Source organism: Octodon degus, unplaced genomic scaffold (genome assembly GCF_000260255.1).
Source record: "Octodon degus isolate 3935 unplaced genomic scaffold, OctDeg1.0 scaffold00034, whole genome shotgun sequence".
NCBI lineage: Eukaryota > Metazoa > Chordata > Mammalia > Rodentia > Octodontidae > Octodon > Octodon degus.
Window position 1 is genome coordinate 1296078 of NW_004524610.1, and position 15612 is coordinate 1311689.

Consider the following 15612-nt stretch of genomic DNA (forward strand, 5'->3'; position numbering starts at 1 on the left):
GCGCTGGGCGCCGCCTCTTGCCGCAGAGCGCCGCGCCCGCTCCTCCGGCCAGCCGCCCTCGCCCTCCGGTCCTCGCAGCCTGCGCCCGGCTGCTCTCTGCCGCGCAGCTCGGCTCTTTCCCTTAGGAGCTGGACTGCAGCTCCCATCGGTGTGGTTCTGCCGCCTTCTGCAGCTCCTCAGGATTGCTGCCCATCTCTCCCATCAGCTCCTATTTTCTAGAACTATTGTGATTTTTTTCCTCAAACACATTTTCTGATAGATTTAGGATATTTTTAGGAAACTGAAGTGGGAGTAGATAGGCCTAAAGGCTTAGTCTGTCATTTTAATCAAATTTCTTATTATTTTAATTAGAGAAAACAAATCCTTTAAAATACTTTTTTGATGTTCCGGGCAGAAATACCTGCATGTGGATTTTAAGGCAGGATCTGTGTGAAGTCCTTGATGGGTGGCTTATGTTGGCGTCTACGGGAATGTGTTGGTGGACATTGTTGTCTTTTACTGCATTTGTTGTTGTACGGACTTACTCATAGCTACTCAGAAACACCCTCTCAAGGTGCTTTCGTTAGAGCGCCGCCTGTCCCCTGCTGTGCTCCATCGCAGCGACGGGCGTTGGACACCGCGTGGCACTGTGTCGCTTGCCCAGGTCGCCAGGCCTGTCCCCCGCTGGTGGATGAGGAAGGGTGGCGGCTTCTCACCGTCCAGGAGCCCCAGCGGGTGGAGCAGGGCTCTCATCGGCGCCTCGCTCCCGCCCCCCGCCCTCCCGCCCCCCGCCCTCCGCCCTCTGCTCTTTGTGCCAAGAGCAGGCTCACCGTGTGCGTGCGCATCACGGAAAGGGCCGAAGCTGGCACCGTGCGAGGAGGAAAGAAACTCGCCGACAGGCTGCGTGGAAGACGCCGCGCCATGCGACCGACTGCCCGTGGGATTTTCTTCTTGGCGTTAGATGGGCAACTGCTTAAAAGCGCGTATTTCCGGAACAAATTAATGATCGATTTAGTGTCGTTATCAACCATTAAAAAATTCCTCTCTGATCTAAGGCATAGTAACCAAACATTTATTTAAGAAATATAATTCTGGTCTCCCTGAGGTTTTTCATTTGAGTAAACAAATAATAAATCAAGAAATACTATACACAGCAGGCCTGTAGTTCGGAGCTGCTCAAAAATGCTACCAACATCCATGTTGCAAAAACATAAAAAAATTACTTAATAATTGGATTTAAGGTGTCGGCCCTGTCCCCAGGGCGTGCTGAGACTGTGATCGAGACTGGACACGGTGACAAGCGCGTGTAATCCCAGAGCTTGTGAGGCTGAAAACAGGAAGGTCACTACAAGTCTGATCTATGCAGTGTGACCCTGTACTAAATTTAAAAAAAATTAAAAAAATTGAATTTAAGTTGGAACAAACACAACTGCTTTTGTCTATAGAGATGACAAGTATATTAGGTAAAGGCAATGAGATTCCAATTCTAATTTTCCCATTTGCAGCTGTTTGTACACAGAATGAACTCAGCTTTGGAGGAATATTCCCTGTAAGTTTCAGTCTAAACACAACCTCATGCCACAGGTTGCACCTCACGCGTCCATGTGTTTCTGGTCCACAGTCCCCTGGATATGTCATGTCCTCTGTGGGGTCACTGGTCTCTTCCTGGATGGGTCCAGTCATCTATGACACAAGATAACATCACAGCCTATGGAAGTGTGATACTGGGGAACAGGCCTGAAAAGAAGCCACAATGTCCATGAGCTCCCCTTCTCCTTCCCTTCATTCCTTCCTGCCTGCCTGCCTCCCTCCCTCCGTCCCTCCTTCTTCTCTTCCTTCTTCCCTCCCTCCTTCCTCCCCTCCCCCTTCCTTCCCCATCCACTCTCTATCTTTTGATGGCACCCTGAGGCAATGATTTGTTGAACTGAAGTGCGTTTACCCGTACCAAAGACTACTTGCTAATTTGTTAGTCTAAGTCAACTAGGAATGTGTTGTAGAAATAAATCTCATTGAAATTAAGCTGGATAAAATGCACAGGACTAGAGAAAAGAAATGTCAGTTCTCATGACTTTGGTCAAACTACCCTAGAGCATTGTGTTGACATTAAAAATTCTGTCTAATTCTTCTAAATCTGTTTGCTCTGGCAGAAGTCTTCCCAGAGTTGCCTCCCACGCCTCTGGGCTGCTGGGACCCCTGCCCTGGCCCTGGCCATCTGCACAGAACCTCTGCCTGGCCTCCCCTGCTCTCCAACACTTGCCTGGCTGGAGGTCAGATCCCTGCTGAGCTCCAGGCTGCTCCCCAGTGTGGCCCATCTTGGGCAGGAGAGACACACTGTCCTCCTCTTTGGCAGTGTCCAGCTAAGAGGGTCCCAGCTGGACAGTGTTGAGTGTGAAGACTCTATCCTGTTACACATGGTTCCTACCTCATCTGCAAGGTATGCCTATTTCAGGGTGGCCTTGAACAGATTTGTCATCAGTGGGCTAAATCCTGCAGTGGCACGGCTCTCCTGACCCGCTGGCCCGTCGCCTTGCGCTGGACAGCTCCTGTCCTGAGAATGGATTTTCCTTTGCAGCTGTCTTCCCTAGCCTTCCTGCAAGCTGATGCCTATTGCTTTTAATTCCAGATGTGCTGGAAGTGCTACCAGATGTGCTTGTAGGTGCTTGGACCCTAAATCAGATGTGACTCAAGTGTTTTCCCTGCCCACCCAGGCCTTCAGCCCTCATGCAAATCAGCAGATGCCTTGGGTACTGGTGGGAACAGGCACACTGGATTTGCATCCCGGCGCCTGAGCCTCACTTCAGCCCAGCCAAGTGCTGCTCACTGGTCCCTGTACCTTCTTTTCCGTGGTGCCAGCTCCTGCTCTGATACTTTCATGTTTGAGCAGCACGTCCGTGACATTAAGTTTAGGCGGACGTTCTGGATTGCAGGTTTCTACAACTGACAGTTCATCTTTGTGGCTGTATGACCCTCTCTAACAGTTACTCAAAACATTTAGTCAAATGGAATCCAATATACCTTTGTCTCAGTTGTTTCAGGAAAAGCTGCTTAAAATGGACCCAAAACATGTAAACTTGGAGTGATAACAAAAGACAGCCACTGTGGGGCTCACGCGAGGACATGGTCCTCTAGGCGTCCACGGTGGCCTGTGGTCACATCACTTTCCTTTTCAGTTGTGTAGGGCATCCTCCTCGTAGGTCAGCCCCGAGAGGAAGGGCTGTGCACGTAGAGGGGCGTGGCTCCTGACACTGTTCCTTCAGCTTTTTTGGACACATAGAAATGACAGCTCGACTGGGGAGACAGCTCAGCAGCCTAAGCACGTGCCTGGCAAGCACAAGGTCTTGAGTATAATCCCTGATACCAAAAATAGATAAATCAATCAATAAAGTGCACACCAACCTAAGCAGGGATGTGAGTCCGAGCCCAGCCTGTTTCTGTCTGCTTGATGTTGGGAGACCCACCGTTTCCATGTTGGCTGTGCCATTTACTTTCAGCTTTAGAATCTACACGTATCCTCTGACTTAAAAGGCCCGTATTAAAGGAAACATTTCCTGAAACAAACTGAAGGATCTAGTTTCACTGAGAGAATCCATACTTAGAGACGATTATTTTTAGGTGTTAATGCTTCAGGCGAAAAAACACATTGGAAAGCTCTTTGCTTCTTTAAAATGTTTGGAAACACATTGGCCTTATCACTTTGTTTTCCATGGAAGAGGAAGCGCCATTTCCATTCCTCTAGGCCTGTAACCAAGGTAGAAAGGCTTGTGGGACAGCAGTTACAACCCTGACGAAACCTGAAAGGCAAAGCCGGTCAATAATGATAGCAAACCGTCCTACTGCAGTGGCTCTGTGGGCAAGCCGAAGCGCAGCGCTGTTGAGGGAGCGCCAAGCTGCTGACCTTTATCCTAGTGGCTTCTCTGCCTTTCTTTCCCACAGTGTTCTATTCACCTTCAGAACTTAGTGATTATGTTCCTGAAAATGCACCAGGTTAATCTTCAGCTAAGAAACAGATTCGTTCTCTGGAGCGAGCTTCCACGTGGCACAGGAGCCCTGAGGGTTATTTACATGCTTGATCTGTTTATTCATGCTTTCTGTCTACTTGAGGTTTGCCTTTATGAGAAAAGCATTTTTTCGCCCATCTGGGATTTCTCCTCCAAATCTGGACACTGTTGACAAGTTAGTCCCACTGCATAGCTTTGTTGATCACCCAGGAATTAAATAAGCAGGCTTCCTTCTGAGCCGCGCCATCGGGAAAAGGGGTCACCCGGGACTTCAGTGTGGGGAGGTTCCAGGAGCGCCTCCTTCGGGGGCTCTGAGCGTTTCCACGTGGCGGGGCACACGGCGAGAGAGGCCATCCTTTGTCAGGATGACAGTTTCATCGTCTCAGCAGCACTGCAAGGGCTGCATCTTTCAGTGCATGCGGGTGCTTGACCAGCAGTGCCGTGGTCACATTTCGTGGCTGAAACATCACTGTTTAATTACTCTGTGGACATTTACACATTTCGGCTAACTTCAGAATCAGTTGTGTGGTTACTGTTTTTAGCAAGATAACATGTGAAGTTGGATTTCTTGTGGATTGTATTTCATGTTACATATTCTTGAAGTAGTACATTCATTTAGAAACAAAGAGCTGATAGTTTTTATTTCTTAGCCAAGTTATGAAACAATTATGATCAATTTCTCTTAGTTCATGCTGCCTCCTTTGTCAGTATGTCCTGCCAATCTCAAATTCTTCCATTTCTAACACAATCAATAGCCAAGTGCCTCTGAAGTAGTGTTTCTTCTCACCTGCACTGATCTTACTATTGATCCATTTTGGTTGGGTTTTCCAGAATCTGTTAGTGGTTTTCTCAAATATATGATGTTTTACTTCAAGTTCCATTTGAATGAAGTTAGGGTACCTTCAATCACGTTGCTTGGTAAGTCATGCTGCTGAGCAATGTCTCATGCCGGGACTGGACATATGCTTTTTTTTTAAATTTTTTTTGTGGTATAGCAGATTGAACTCAGGACCTTACGCTTGCCTGGCAGGTGCTCATGCTGTTGAGCTAAATCCCTGTCCCCCTTTTTTGCATTTTTTCTGTGGGGGGAGTGGACATTTGGAAGTGACCCTAAACACACTTAAGTGTAGTAGAAGTTTTTCAGATATGTTGGTGTCAAGTCTCCAGTGAACCCATCATTTGTAAGTGGGAGTTCAGGGATGTGACCAGTAATTTCTGCGTGAGCAAAGGATATGCCATTATCAGGTGTGTTATTCACATTTTCTGTCTAACTTTCATTGATTTATAAGAAGCTGAAATGTTCAATATCAGGGAAAATTGAACAAATTGAATTATTTATTAAGGCCACAGACATTGATGTCAGCATGAAATTTTGTGTAAAGTTTATGCTTTAAGCATATGTGAGTAGCAGACCAGAAATAATGGAAGTAATATTGCAAAGGAAATTATCCAAACTCCTGGCAAATGAATTGGTTCTATTTTAAGTGTTCTATGAAGGGTAAATCTTTTCATCCGATTACTCACCTGATTAATAAGTCCTACTGGCCAGACTCAAGCAAAGTGCGTCTTGTATTTATAGATCTGAAATGTTGGAACTGCTTGTGCAAAATCTGAGTTTTTTCAGCTTTCTGTCCCTTTTTAACTTACATCTGCCTGCGTCTATTGACCTTCCCCTGCGCTCGTGCGGCCTGATGGGCAGGAATCTGGGCTAGACATGGTGCTGGAGGCTGTAGGAGCCTCTAGCGCGGCTGCGCGCCCCGGCAGGTCCCGATGGAGAAGAGCAGCTTGCCCCGCCACCGTGGAAATGCGCCAACACAGATGCTCTCCCCGAAGTTTACTTTGGAGATCAGAGAAGTGGCTGTCATGAGATAATGTTCTGCAATTGTAGTCCGTGTTTGATCGCCATTCCAAACCAGACACGAGCGGTTATGGAGTGCGGTCTGCGTGGGCCCTGTGCTGTCCTGTCAGTGCGCCTGTGCAGGGCTGCTGTCGCGCTCCTCATGGGCAGCACGAGGGCCACGAAGAAGGAAGAGATGAAGAACTTGGACCCACAAAAGGAGCAGATCATCCCTCAGCTCCAGGCCAGGGCCAAAGTTCCCGGCTGTGTTGACAACTGTAGTATGAACTGTTGTTGAGCTCAGGACTTTGTGGCTAGAAAAACGCTTTGAATAACTGAAGAGTTTGAAATATAGTGGAGAAAATATGGGGTCAATTTGCTATAACTGAGAAGGTAGTAATAGAACTTGGACCTCAAAGTCCCGCAGGCCCATGTGCCTAGGCCTGGACCCCAGCAGGTGTCACTGGAGGAGGGGGAGCCCGCATGAGGTACTGCCTGGGGGAGGTCGTGGGCTCTGGGCACGCACCCGAGAGGTGTGGTGGGATCGGGCCTCTTTTGTGTCCTGCTGTACAGTGTGATGTTTTGCCAGGCCACGCTCTCCTGCCACGATGCCCTGCTTGCCACAGGGCCAACACCATGGCTAGAAGCACCTGAGCGCTGAGCCCGCACACAAGTTTTCTTCATGAGTACTTCCAATATTTACTACAGCAACAGAAGGCCAACACAGTGAGTTACTCTTTGTGTTTTCATTCTCCCAACAAAGTTTGCAGCTTTGCTTTTAGAGACCCCCAGCACATGGACACCCACTCCTGTAGGCGGGAGATGGGCTTGAAATGCAAGCACACGTGAGGGTCTGCTGATTTGTTTCGACGTACTTTCCTACCGTCTTTATGGGTACATCTGTTCCAGGAGAAAATGCCTGCATACAAACAAGGACATTTGACTAGAAGTGTAGAATTCAGGTGTTACAGACTGATTTGCCAGCAGTTTTCAGATGTGGTACTTATTCCAGCACAAAGCTTTTCTTACCTTTACTTTCATTTTTGCTAAAATTTGCATGTTTTTACCATGTTCTAAATGGTCTGGTTTCTGATAATGAGGTTGCTACATCTGTGTTTGACAAAGGACAGCAGGTTGGGGTTGGAGGCAGACCAAGGCTTTCCCTTGGGGGACTAGGATTAGGGTCACACTGTGGGCCTCCGAGGGCCAGGCAGTGTCCTGTTCATGGGCCATGTACCAATTGCGGATACTCCTGCACGCTGCCCAGGCTGTCGGGTGATCCGCCAGCCACCTTTCAGTCACAGAGGAAGTATTTCCTGTTTAGGAAGATGTGCTATAGCGCAGAGAGTGTTGAAGACTTTAAAAATGCTTGCTTGCAAATCTACTGCATTTGTTCAGTCTTGCCTCATGCATTATGTGGGTCAGTCCTCAACACACGCTAGGGTACATTGCCGTATCTTACAGGTCAGTAAACTACTATTTAGGGAAAATGACTCGCATGTAGCATATCTCACAGCTTTATTTTTTGGTGCCAGGGATTGAACCCAGAGGCTCAAGCATGAGAGGCAAGCCCTCTACCACTGAGCTACGGCCCTAGCCAGCTTTTGCTTTTGAAAAGTAAACGCTAATTGATCATGATGACTGTTTTAGAGAGACTGCATGTGTTCAAAATTCTGACTTCTTAAAAACTGGAGCCGGTATCCATTTCTCCACTTTCCAGCGTTTGAGTCTGCAGGTAAAGACCTGCCTCCAGCGTTAGGGCTTCCCGAGGCTGGAGGGGCTTCCTGGGGTCTCTTTGCCTTGCGCACTTGGGTTGTCCTGCACCCTTGCTGTGGGATTGCAGTGCAAAGCTTTTCTCTCCTGGATAGTAACCACGTCTTTCCTTTCATGTTTAGGGACATTCTTAATTTGGGAAAAATTGTAAGTTGTTCGGTCATGTGGCTCCCCACACAGGGGAGATGGATCTCAGAAGAGCTTGTGACAGAAACATCACAAGGAGGAAAACCAGGGTCCTGAGAGAAAATCATCACTGTGAAAATGACGGCTGGTTTCCACGAGCTGTATAGTTACTTTTTGTCCCATCACTGGGACAAAATGCCAGGCGTCTAAAACTTCGAGGTGGGAGGTTCACTTTGGCTCACGGTGCCCGTGGGCTCAGTCCATGTCCAGCCCACCCATTCAGTGCCCTGGCAGAAGACAGTTACTCACAGCGTGGTCAGGAAGCAGAGGCAGAGCAGGGAGGCACTGGGGACGAGGCTATTCCCTGCAGGCCACACTCTGGTGAGTGGTCTCCAGCCTGCCGCTCCTGGTGGCATGTAAGGCTGAGAAGGCTTCCATAGATGAGTGTGGAACCCACAGACCCATCGCTTTCTACACACATGAGACTTTTGGGCAGGTTTTCTTTTACATCTAAACCATAGTGAGCTGTAAAAGTTGAAAGGAATTTCAGTTTATGTTGATATCTTGGAAATGAAAAACAATGTCTTGTTCTTTGCATTGTATTATTCTAGCCAGACTTGGGTGCAAGACCACAAGGATGAATCAGTGGGGTGCTCATTATACCTGTTCACATCCCTGCTTCTTGTACCTAATTTTCAAATCCTGACCCATTTCCAGAGACTATCTGGAAAGACTTGAAGGTCAAGTAGGAGAAGGAATTGGTCTAAATACCTTTGTGCACACTCCAAATGTAGAGATTTTAAATTATTTTATTGATAACTAGAACATAAATATGAATAAAATGGTTGTGGAAGCAATTTACAAATTGTCACCCAACTATACTTCTCAGAAAAAAAAAAAAAACCTCTAAGATGGCAAAGTGGCTGATTTTTGCCCTTCTGTTTTCTAATATATTTTAAAAATCTTTTTATTTTATTTATTTACTTGGCACAGGGTTTTGCTGTGCAGCTTGGATCACTATGAAGTGATCCTCCTGTTTCAGTCTCCTCAGCACTGGGATTACAGGCTGTGCCACCATGCCCAGTTTCGGGGTGGGTGTAGCATATGGTACTGGGATTGGCCTCAGGTCCCTGCGCTTTCCAGACAGGCGCTTAGACTGCCAAGCTATCTCTGCAGCCTGAGTTTGCACTTCTTAATTTGAATTTGAGTCAGTGGGCGTTTCGAGAGGTTGCTGCCACTGGAGCTTTTAAGAATGATGCTGAGCTAGGTGCTCAGGCTCTGTGACAAAGTCCCCTGGGGATTTTCACAGGGGGGAGTGTAATTTGATTTTTAAGAGATCAGCCTCAGTGCTATAAAGGGACAGCTGGGGGTGAGATTCAAGTTGGGAAGATTATTTAGGAGACGACATCAGAAATCCAGGCATGGGATCCTAACAGTAGCACCGGCGATGGAGGGAGGCAGGAGTCCAGATATGCCTTGACTAAGAGGCCTCAGGATTCTAGGCTGGCTGGATGTAGGGTTTGAAAGCAGCAGCGGAGCTGAAGGAGAGATTGCGGTCAGGTGCCGGGTGGGCAGGGCACGGGTGGGAAGGAGCGGCTCACAGCGCGTATCCGCGTCGAGCTGCTGAGTGACATTTGAGTCTGGAGCGGGAGGAAGCTCTCGCAGGTGCACACGTGTGAGTCGCTGCTGGGGTCTTCAAGCTGATGATGCCAGACAAGCGCTCCAAAACATCAGCACAGACCAAAAGCGAGAAGGACGCAGCTCCAAGCTCTGACCTGGCAAGCAGGATGCACCCGAGAAGAGGTAGGGAAGCACATATCCAGGGACCATTAGGCTAATTCGTATTTCAGCTTTTCTTTTGCCTATTTCTTTTTTTAAAATTAATTTTATTGAGAAACAAATAATAATGAGACAGTTTCAAAACCAATTAGGACAGTTTCAATAATTAATACATTGCATATTGTTGTCTTCATAGCAGTTATTCATAGTACAAGATGCAGACATGATATCCTGCCCAAATACTATTAGTACAAATCTTTCTTCTCATTGAATTAAGAGAAAGTAGCTGTTTATCTATCCTAATTATTTTGTATATACAGATACAAAATAGTCCTTCATTTGTATCACCTTTTTTGTTTAGTTTTGTCAGAGAAGGGTATTCCTATTGCCATTTAAATATTGTAGATACGTGCATGAATTCAGCAAAATTATCCAATATAGTCCAGTGTCCATAATAGTAGTGGGTTATCCGTAGGACTGGCGACATCAGAAGTTGTTGACTTGAGCCCTTTACAGCTCAGCATATTAATATGGCTTTACTTTTTATACCTCGTTTTTATACTTTTCTGCTGGATGGTTAAGACCAAGATAAAGCAAGACCTATATAACAAGAAATGTAACTTTTGTATTGACAAGGTCAGTCAAATGCCCTCAGGATTTATCCTGAAACCCTGTACCGCAGTTTGCGGGTCCTTTGTCAGTGTCAGCCATGTGGATGAGTCACGGCCATTGCTTGGCCAGTTTGCTCTCTGTGAAAGCCTGAGAGAATGTTTTCTGTCCATGTGACTCTCCTTAGGCACACTCTACATCATGGATCACTTTCTAGCACAAGAACAATATACTGAAAGCCACTAGAGAAAAGAAACAGATTCCATTTAAAGGAAAGCCCATCAGAATAACGGCAGACTTCTTTTTAGCTTTTCTTTTAATTATGAAACAGCTGACAAGGATCAGTGCAACAGTAGCTGGCAGTGTCGAGAAAAACTAGAAAAGGCAGGTTTTCAACTAGATGCATTTAATCATGTGAAGTAGCAGAGCGAGGTACATGGCCCGGAAGGAGGAAGCGATAACATTGCTGTTCCCCACTCTTCTCCTGAAGATCCACCGGTTCCGACTCTGCACCGAGGAGTGGTGTGGGCCCTGCAGCCCTGGAGGCTGCACGCACAGCGCCCCGCTCCTCGGCTCTGCAATTTGAGTCCGCCGCTCGCTCTCGGAGCTGTCTTCACAGAGGGGTACGGCTGTCTTTCCTCCTCTGCGGGAGCTGGCTGTCTTCTTCTCGTCTTGCTTTCTTGTTGTGTTTTCTTCTGATGCTTGCGGGCGGGAGCTCTGGACTCTGGAGGAGCATCTGGACTTGTCACTGGGGCCTTTACTTTTCATTTAGTAAGTATTTTTCAGAACCTGTTGAACATCGAGCCTTGTAGTCAATGTCGGGGATGCAAGAATTGGACAGACTAACTCCTTCCCTGATAAGATCCACATTCCAGTGTGAACAGCCTATTGCAGTGCAGTGTGGCACATGTCTGGGACAAGAGCAGGCCCCAGACGCAGACCTGAAGCATCTGAGAGATTTGTGCAGGGACAGGAGGGCTCAGGGTGTCCCGGCAGCAAGCGTGTGGGAATCAGTGTGCAAGGAGCAGGGCAGTGCAGACAGCTGGGGAGGAAGTCAGCAAGTGTGCAGGAGCTGGCTGTGGAGGACATCCCTGCCCCACATGGGGCACTGTCTCCGGCGCTTCTTGTGTGTCTCTCCACCAGTTCTCGGCAGTCCTAGATGTAGCGCGCTGACATCGTCTTTGCACATGCTGTTGTAGGGTGGCTCGTGGCAGGGGAAGTGGCTCCTCGGTGGCACAGCCAGTGAGCCACAGCCCTCATGATTGCGTGTGGGGCGGCCAGCACTGGCTGCTCGACGCCTTCTGGCGGTTTCCGGGAACCTTATTGTGAGTTGCTGAGTGTTCGTCTCCATAGCCAAACTTCACTCTCACTCAAAGCAGGTTTGACAGAGGCTTTAACTTTTTTCTCCTCTCTCTGCAGACTTGAATTTAGAGTCTATTTGGTGGGCAAAGGCCCCTTTGGAGGCCCCTACCTGCCTCTTGTGAGCCAGGGCTCCAAAGACACTTACATGCTCACAACTGCCTAAGAAACCTGCTGTGCACACCCAGGAGCTCTTTTCCTGCAGGTGACTGTCCCCTCCAGGTTGGGCCTGGCGTGTAAGGCTACAGTTCATTGGGACCCTGGCGCTGAGCCCCCACGGCTGCAGAGGGTCATGGGCAGAGCTGGGGTGCATGGCGGGACCAAGGAGGTGCGGTGTGTGCTGCTGGCCAAGGAGACCTGGTTCGCTCCTCTCCGTGGCACATGTCTCTGGAGGATAGTGGGGTTCTTGCACGTGGCTGTGCTTTCTCCTTTGGCCGTGTGGAGTGAAATGCCCCTCACCTCGCCTGCATGGCCTCCTGGAGGACTCTCATGTTAGTGGGACGGCAGTGGAGCAGCGCTGGCCTCCGAGGGAAAGCTCCCTGGCCTGCAGACCTGGCTCAGGGCTGCCTGCTTCCCTGTCCCACATAGCACCTCTGTCTTTCTCCGAGGGTTGCTGCTGCACCCAGGGGTTCTTCACCCCCACAGTCAGCTGGCAGAGAGGCGTCTCCAGCTCCTCACTGGACCAGGAGTGGTGTCTTAGTCTGACTTGGGGCGCAGCATTGGGAGCCACTCGCTGGGAGCGTGGGCAGCAGCAGCCCTGCTTCTGCGCTTGCTGACTCCCAGGTCTGGGTGCCTACTGGACTCCGGCCTACCTGCGTATAGCGAGGCTTGGCTGCCCATAGATGGCCTCTTGCAGAGCTTGGCCCACTGTGTCTCTGCCTCTCTGCTTCTCAACGTGAAGGACCAGCGCAGTGCTGGCTTTGTTGCTAAGTGTCAGTTGTGCCCCACTTACTCATAGACCCTGTTGTCAGGCCCTGGGGTACAGTGGCCTCTGCTTTCAAGGAGCCCTGCTGTCCAGAGAGTGACCCAAAGGTCATTCCTGTGACCACGGGATGGACTTAGTGCACACCTTCTTGCTGCGGGTAGACAGAGGTTCAAGTAAAAGAGAAGGTCTTTACCACAGCCCCAAAACTATGGACAAAGGGGAGTCTTCTGAGGCCATTTTTATTTTTTTTGACATTTCATAAACTATGTTTATTATACCCAGTTGATACATAATACAATGACTTTTTAAAAAGTGCTCCATAACGTAAGCTTTCTACTAATTTGGTGTATCTTTTCTAAATTAATAAGCCCTTACTGTATTTGAAAATGTATTACTTATTAACCGTATGACTTGTAACATTATTTAGTTCTAACTGAGACCATTTTTGAACAGGAACACTAAACACGATGAAAGCCTTTGATATAAAGGGCGCCACGTGAGCCTCAAGTCCCACTTGAGGAGCACAAGAAAGTATGTGCTGGGGCATCACTGTTGATAAATAAGGAAGCTGTAGGTAGTCCAAGACCTTCCTAAGAAGAGGAAATAGTTTTTAAATTCTTCAGCTTACAAAGAATATATTCTTAAGTATGCCTAAACTAAAATAAAAATCAAGATATGTGCAACTGAATACATTTGCCTTTCTCTCCTATTTGGACTTGGTGGGATTATTTCTCTTCAGAAGAAATTTACTCCCATAGTGTGAATCTATAAAGAAAAGAATGTTCCAGAATCTCTGGAATGGCCTGAAGTGGGGTCGGGCTGTGGAGCAAGGTGGGAAGCCTGAGGGACTGGGGGACGGAACTCGGTGCCATGGAGGCTGGGATTCATCTGCCCCGTGTCAGGAAGAAAAACAGCAGGGAAGGTCGGATTGAACGAGGGAGAGATGTCCTTTGGGTTTAGGTTTGAAAGAGTTTTATGTCAGGGCAACAATCTGCACATACAACTCTTACAGATGAGAGAAAGCTCTGGAAATTTAGCGGTCTGCTTTTATTTACCAAGAAAAATGGAAAATTAGGAAAATTAAGGATACTTTATTATCTTATACTGACTCCTAAGGAAACAGAAAAATATCACAACAAAAAAGTTAAAGGAAATATTTCTGCGAGCTTGCGGCATGATCTAATTTTTCTGTCTTTGAATGTTCCAGGCCCTTTGAACTGGCGTTTCACCAGCTTGCTGCTTTGTGTTGTGTGGGAAAAGGAATGTGTTTGGATGAGAGGCTGGGGAAGACTCTTGTTCCAACCAGGCCCAGGGTTCAGGACCCCACACATGGATGCTCTTTTTGTCAGGATCTGACCCTTGCCAGAGAATGGCAGTGGATGGTGCTGTAGGGAGGTGGACACGGGGATCGTGGTGGGAGGTGGGCTATTCTGGAGCCCCTTGCAGCCGGGAGCCCTGGAGCGCCCCAGGAGCTGTGCCCCGGCCTGGGCCATCTGCTGCTGCCGCCGCCTGCATGAATGGAGCTCAGAACAATAGCTTCTGCTGTGACCTGCATTCCAATGGCTGGATTGAGAGAGAGAGAGAGAGAGAGAGAGAGAGAGAGAGAGAGAGAGAGAGAGAATGTGTGTGTGTGAGAGAGAGAGAGACAGGGAGAGAGAGACAGGGGGAGAGAGAGAGAGGCGGAGGCTGTGCCCTCCCACCGCCGCTGGCTGCTGCAGGATCCTTGCAGCTGGGCCATGGGGTACAGACACGTCTCCTGGTGCAGTGCCTGTCCCTGGACGCCTGTCTCTCTCCCAGACCCATGCTGGGCTACTCCCTCCCACCTTGGTGCATGCCCACTGCTCCCTGCCCACAGCTTGCTTCCTCCCCCGGGAGTGGGTCCTTGTTTCTCTAGTGTTCTGGTGAACTTTGGTCCACGGAATTGAGCACCAAAGAGGCTTGTTCCTCTGCTTGGGCTGTGGTCCTGTGGTGCAGCTGTGAGCACTGAGCTGCAGCCACCGCCACAGCAGTCAGGTCTCCCTGTGGGCTACACTGGATGTGGGCTGGCTCTTCTTGATTACAAAGGACGGCAAGAAACACACAGAAGACAAATCGAAGCCTTGCACAGGGTCAGTCAGGTCTCGGCTGCGACCTCCCGTGGAGACAAAGAAGCCTTGTTTTCCGCCTGAGATAAGGGTGCTGTGGTGGGGGTCCTCCACCTGACAGAGAGGAGGTGGAGCTCATGTGGGGAGACTTCTGAAGAGTGGTTGTTGGGCTCAATAAGTTCATTTAATTTCTGATTTTTGAGAGTAAATAAAATAATATTTTGAGTGAAATAGAAAATAAAATGGTATTTTGAGTAAAACAGATTTTTTAGTTTTGGTCCTGGGGATTGTCCTCAGGACCTTGTACTTGCCAGGTAGGCACTTGTGCTGCTGAACTATCTTCCTGGCCCCTTTCCTTTTAACTTTGACTCTGCCTTTTTGCTGTTGCCAGAAATGCTATTTTATATTTTTTTGGAGTTCGTTCCCCTCAGGTTGGGGCACAGTGGGCAGAGGCCGGGGTACATGAGCACTCGAAATCCCTGCCTACCGTGCAAGGCAGAGTGCGCCGGCCGGCTGCGGCCCTCACAGAGCTTCCCTCGCCGTCCTGACGGTCCCATCTGCGGCGAGGTCGCCACGGAAGGGCTGGCTCTGGCTTCGATGGACTGCCTTCTTCTGGTCTACTGGTAGACACACGCCTGCTTATTTATATTTAAACATTCACGAACATAAAATACACACCCGCACAGCCACGCGGACAGATGCCTGTCCCCAGAGGCCCGCGAGGATACGGGGCACCTGTAGTCCCTGCCCCTGCCCTGCGAGGCTGCTGTGTGGATCCGCTTTAGTCTGGGGCTGGCAGCGGAGGTGAGGCTATGAAGCCCGCGCTGCGCCCCACCCAGAGCTGGGCATGGTCGGCTGGTCTGCCGGTCGGTCTGCATCTGCTTTGGGATGAATGTTTCAGAGGTGAGCGGCGGTCCTCATGACCCAGAAGACAGGCCCAGCCGGACGGCCCTCGGTGGGCAGGGTAGGCGATGTGCTGCTGGCTCGGCCCACGGGACAGGGTAGGTGATGTGCTGCTGGCTCTGCCCACGGGACAGGGTAGGCGATGTGCTGCTGGCTCGGGCCATGGGACAGGGTAGGTGATGTGCTGCTGGCTCGGCCCACGGGACAGGGTAGGCGATGTGCTGCTGGCTCGGCCCACGG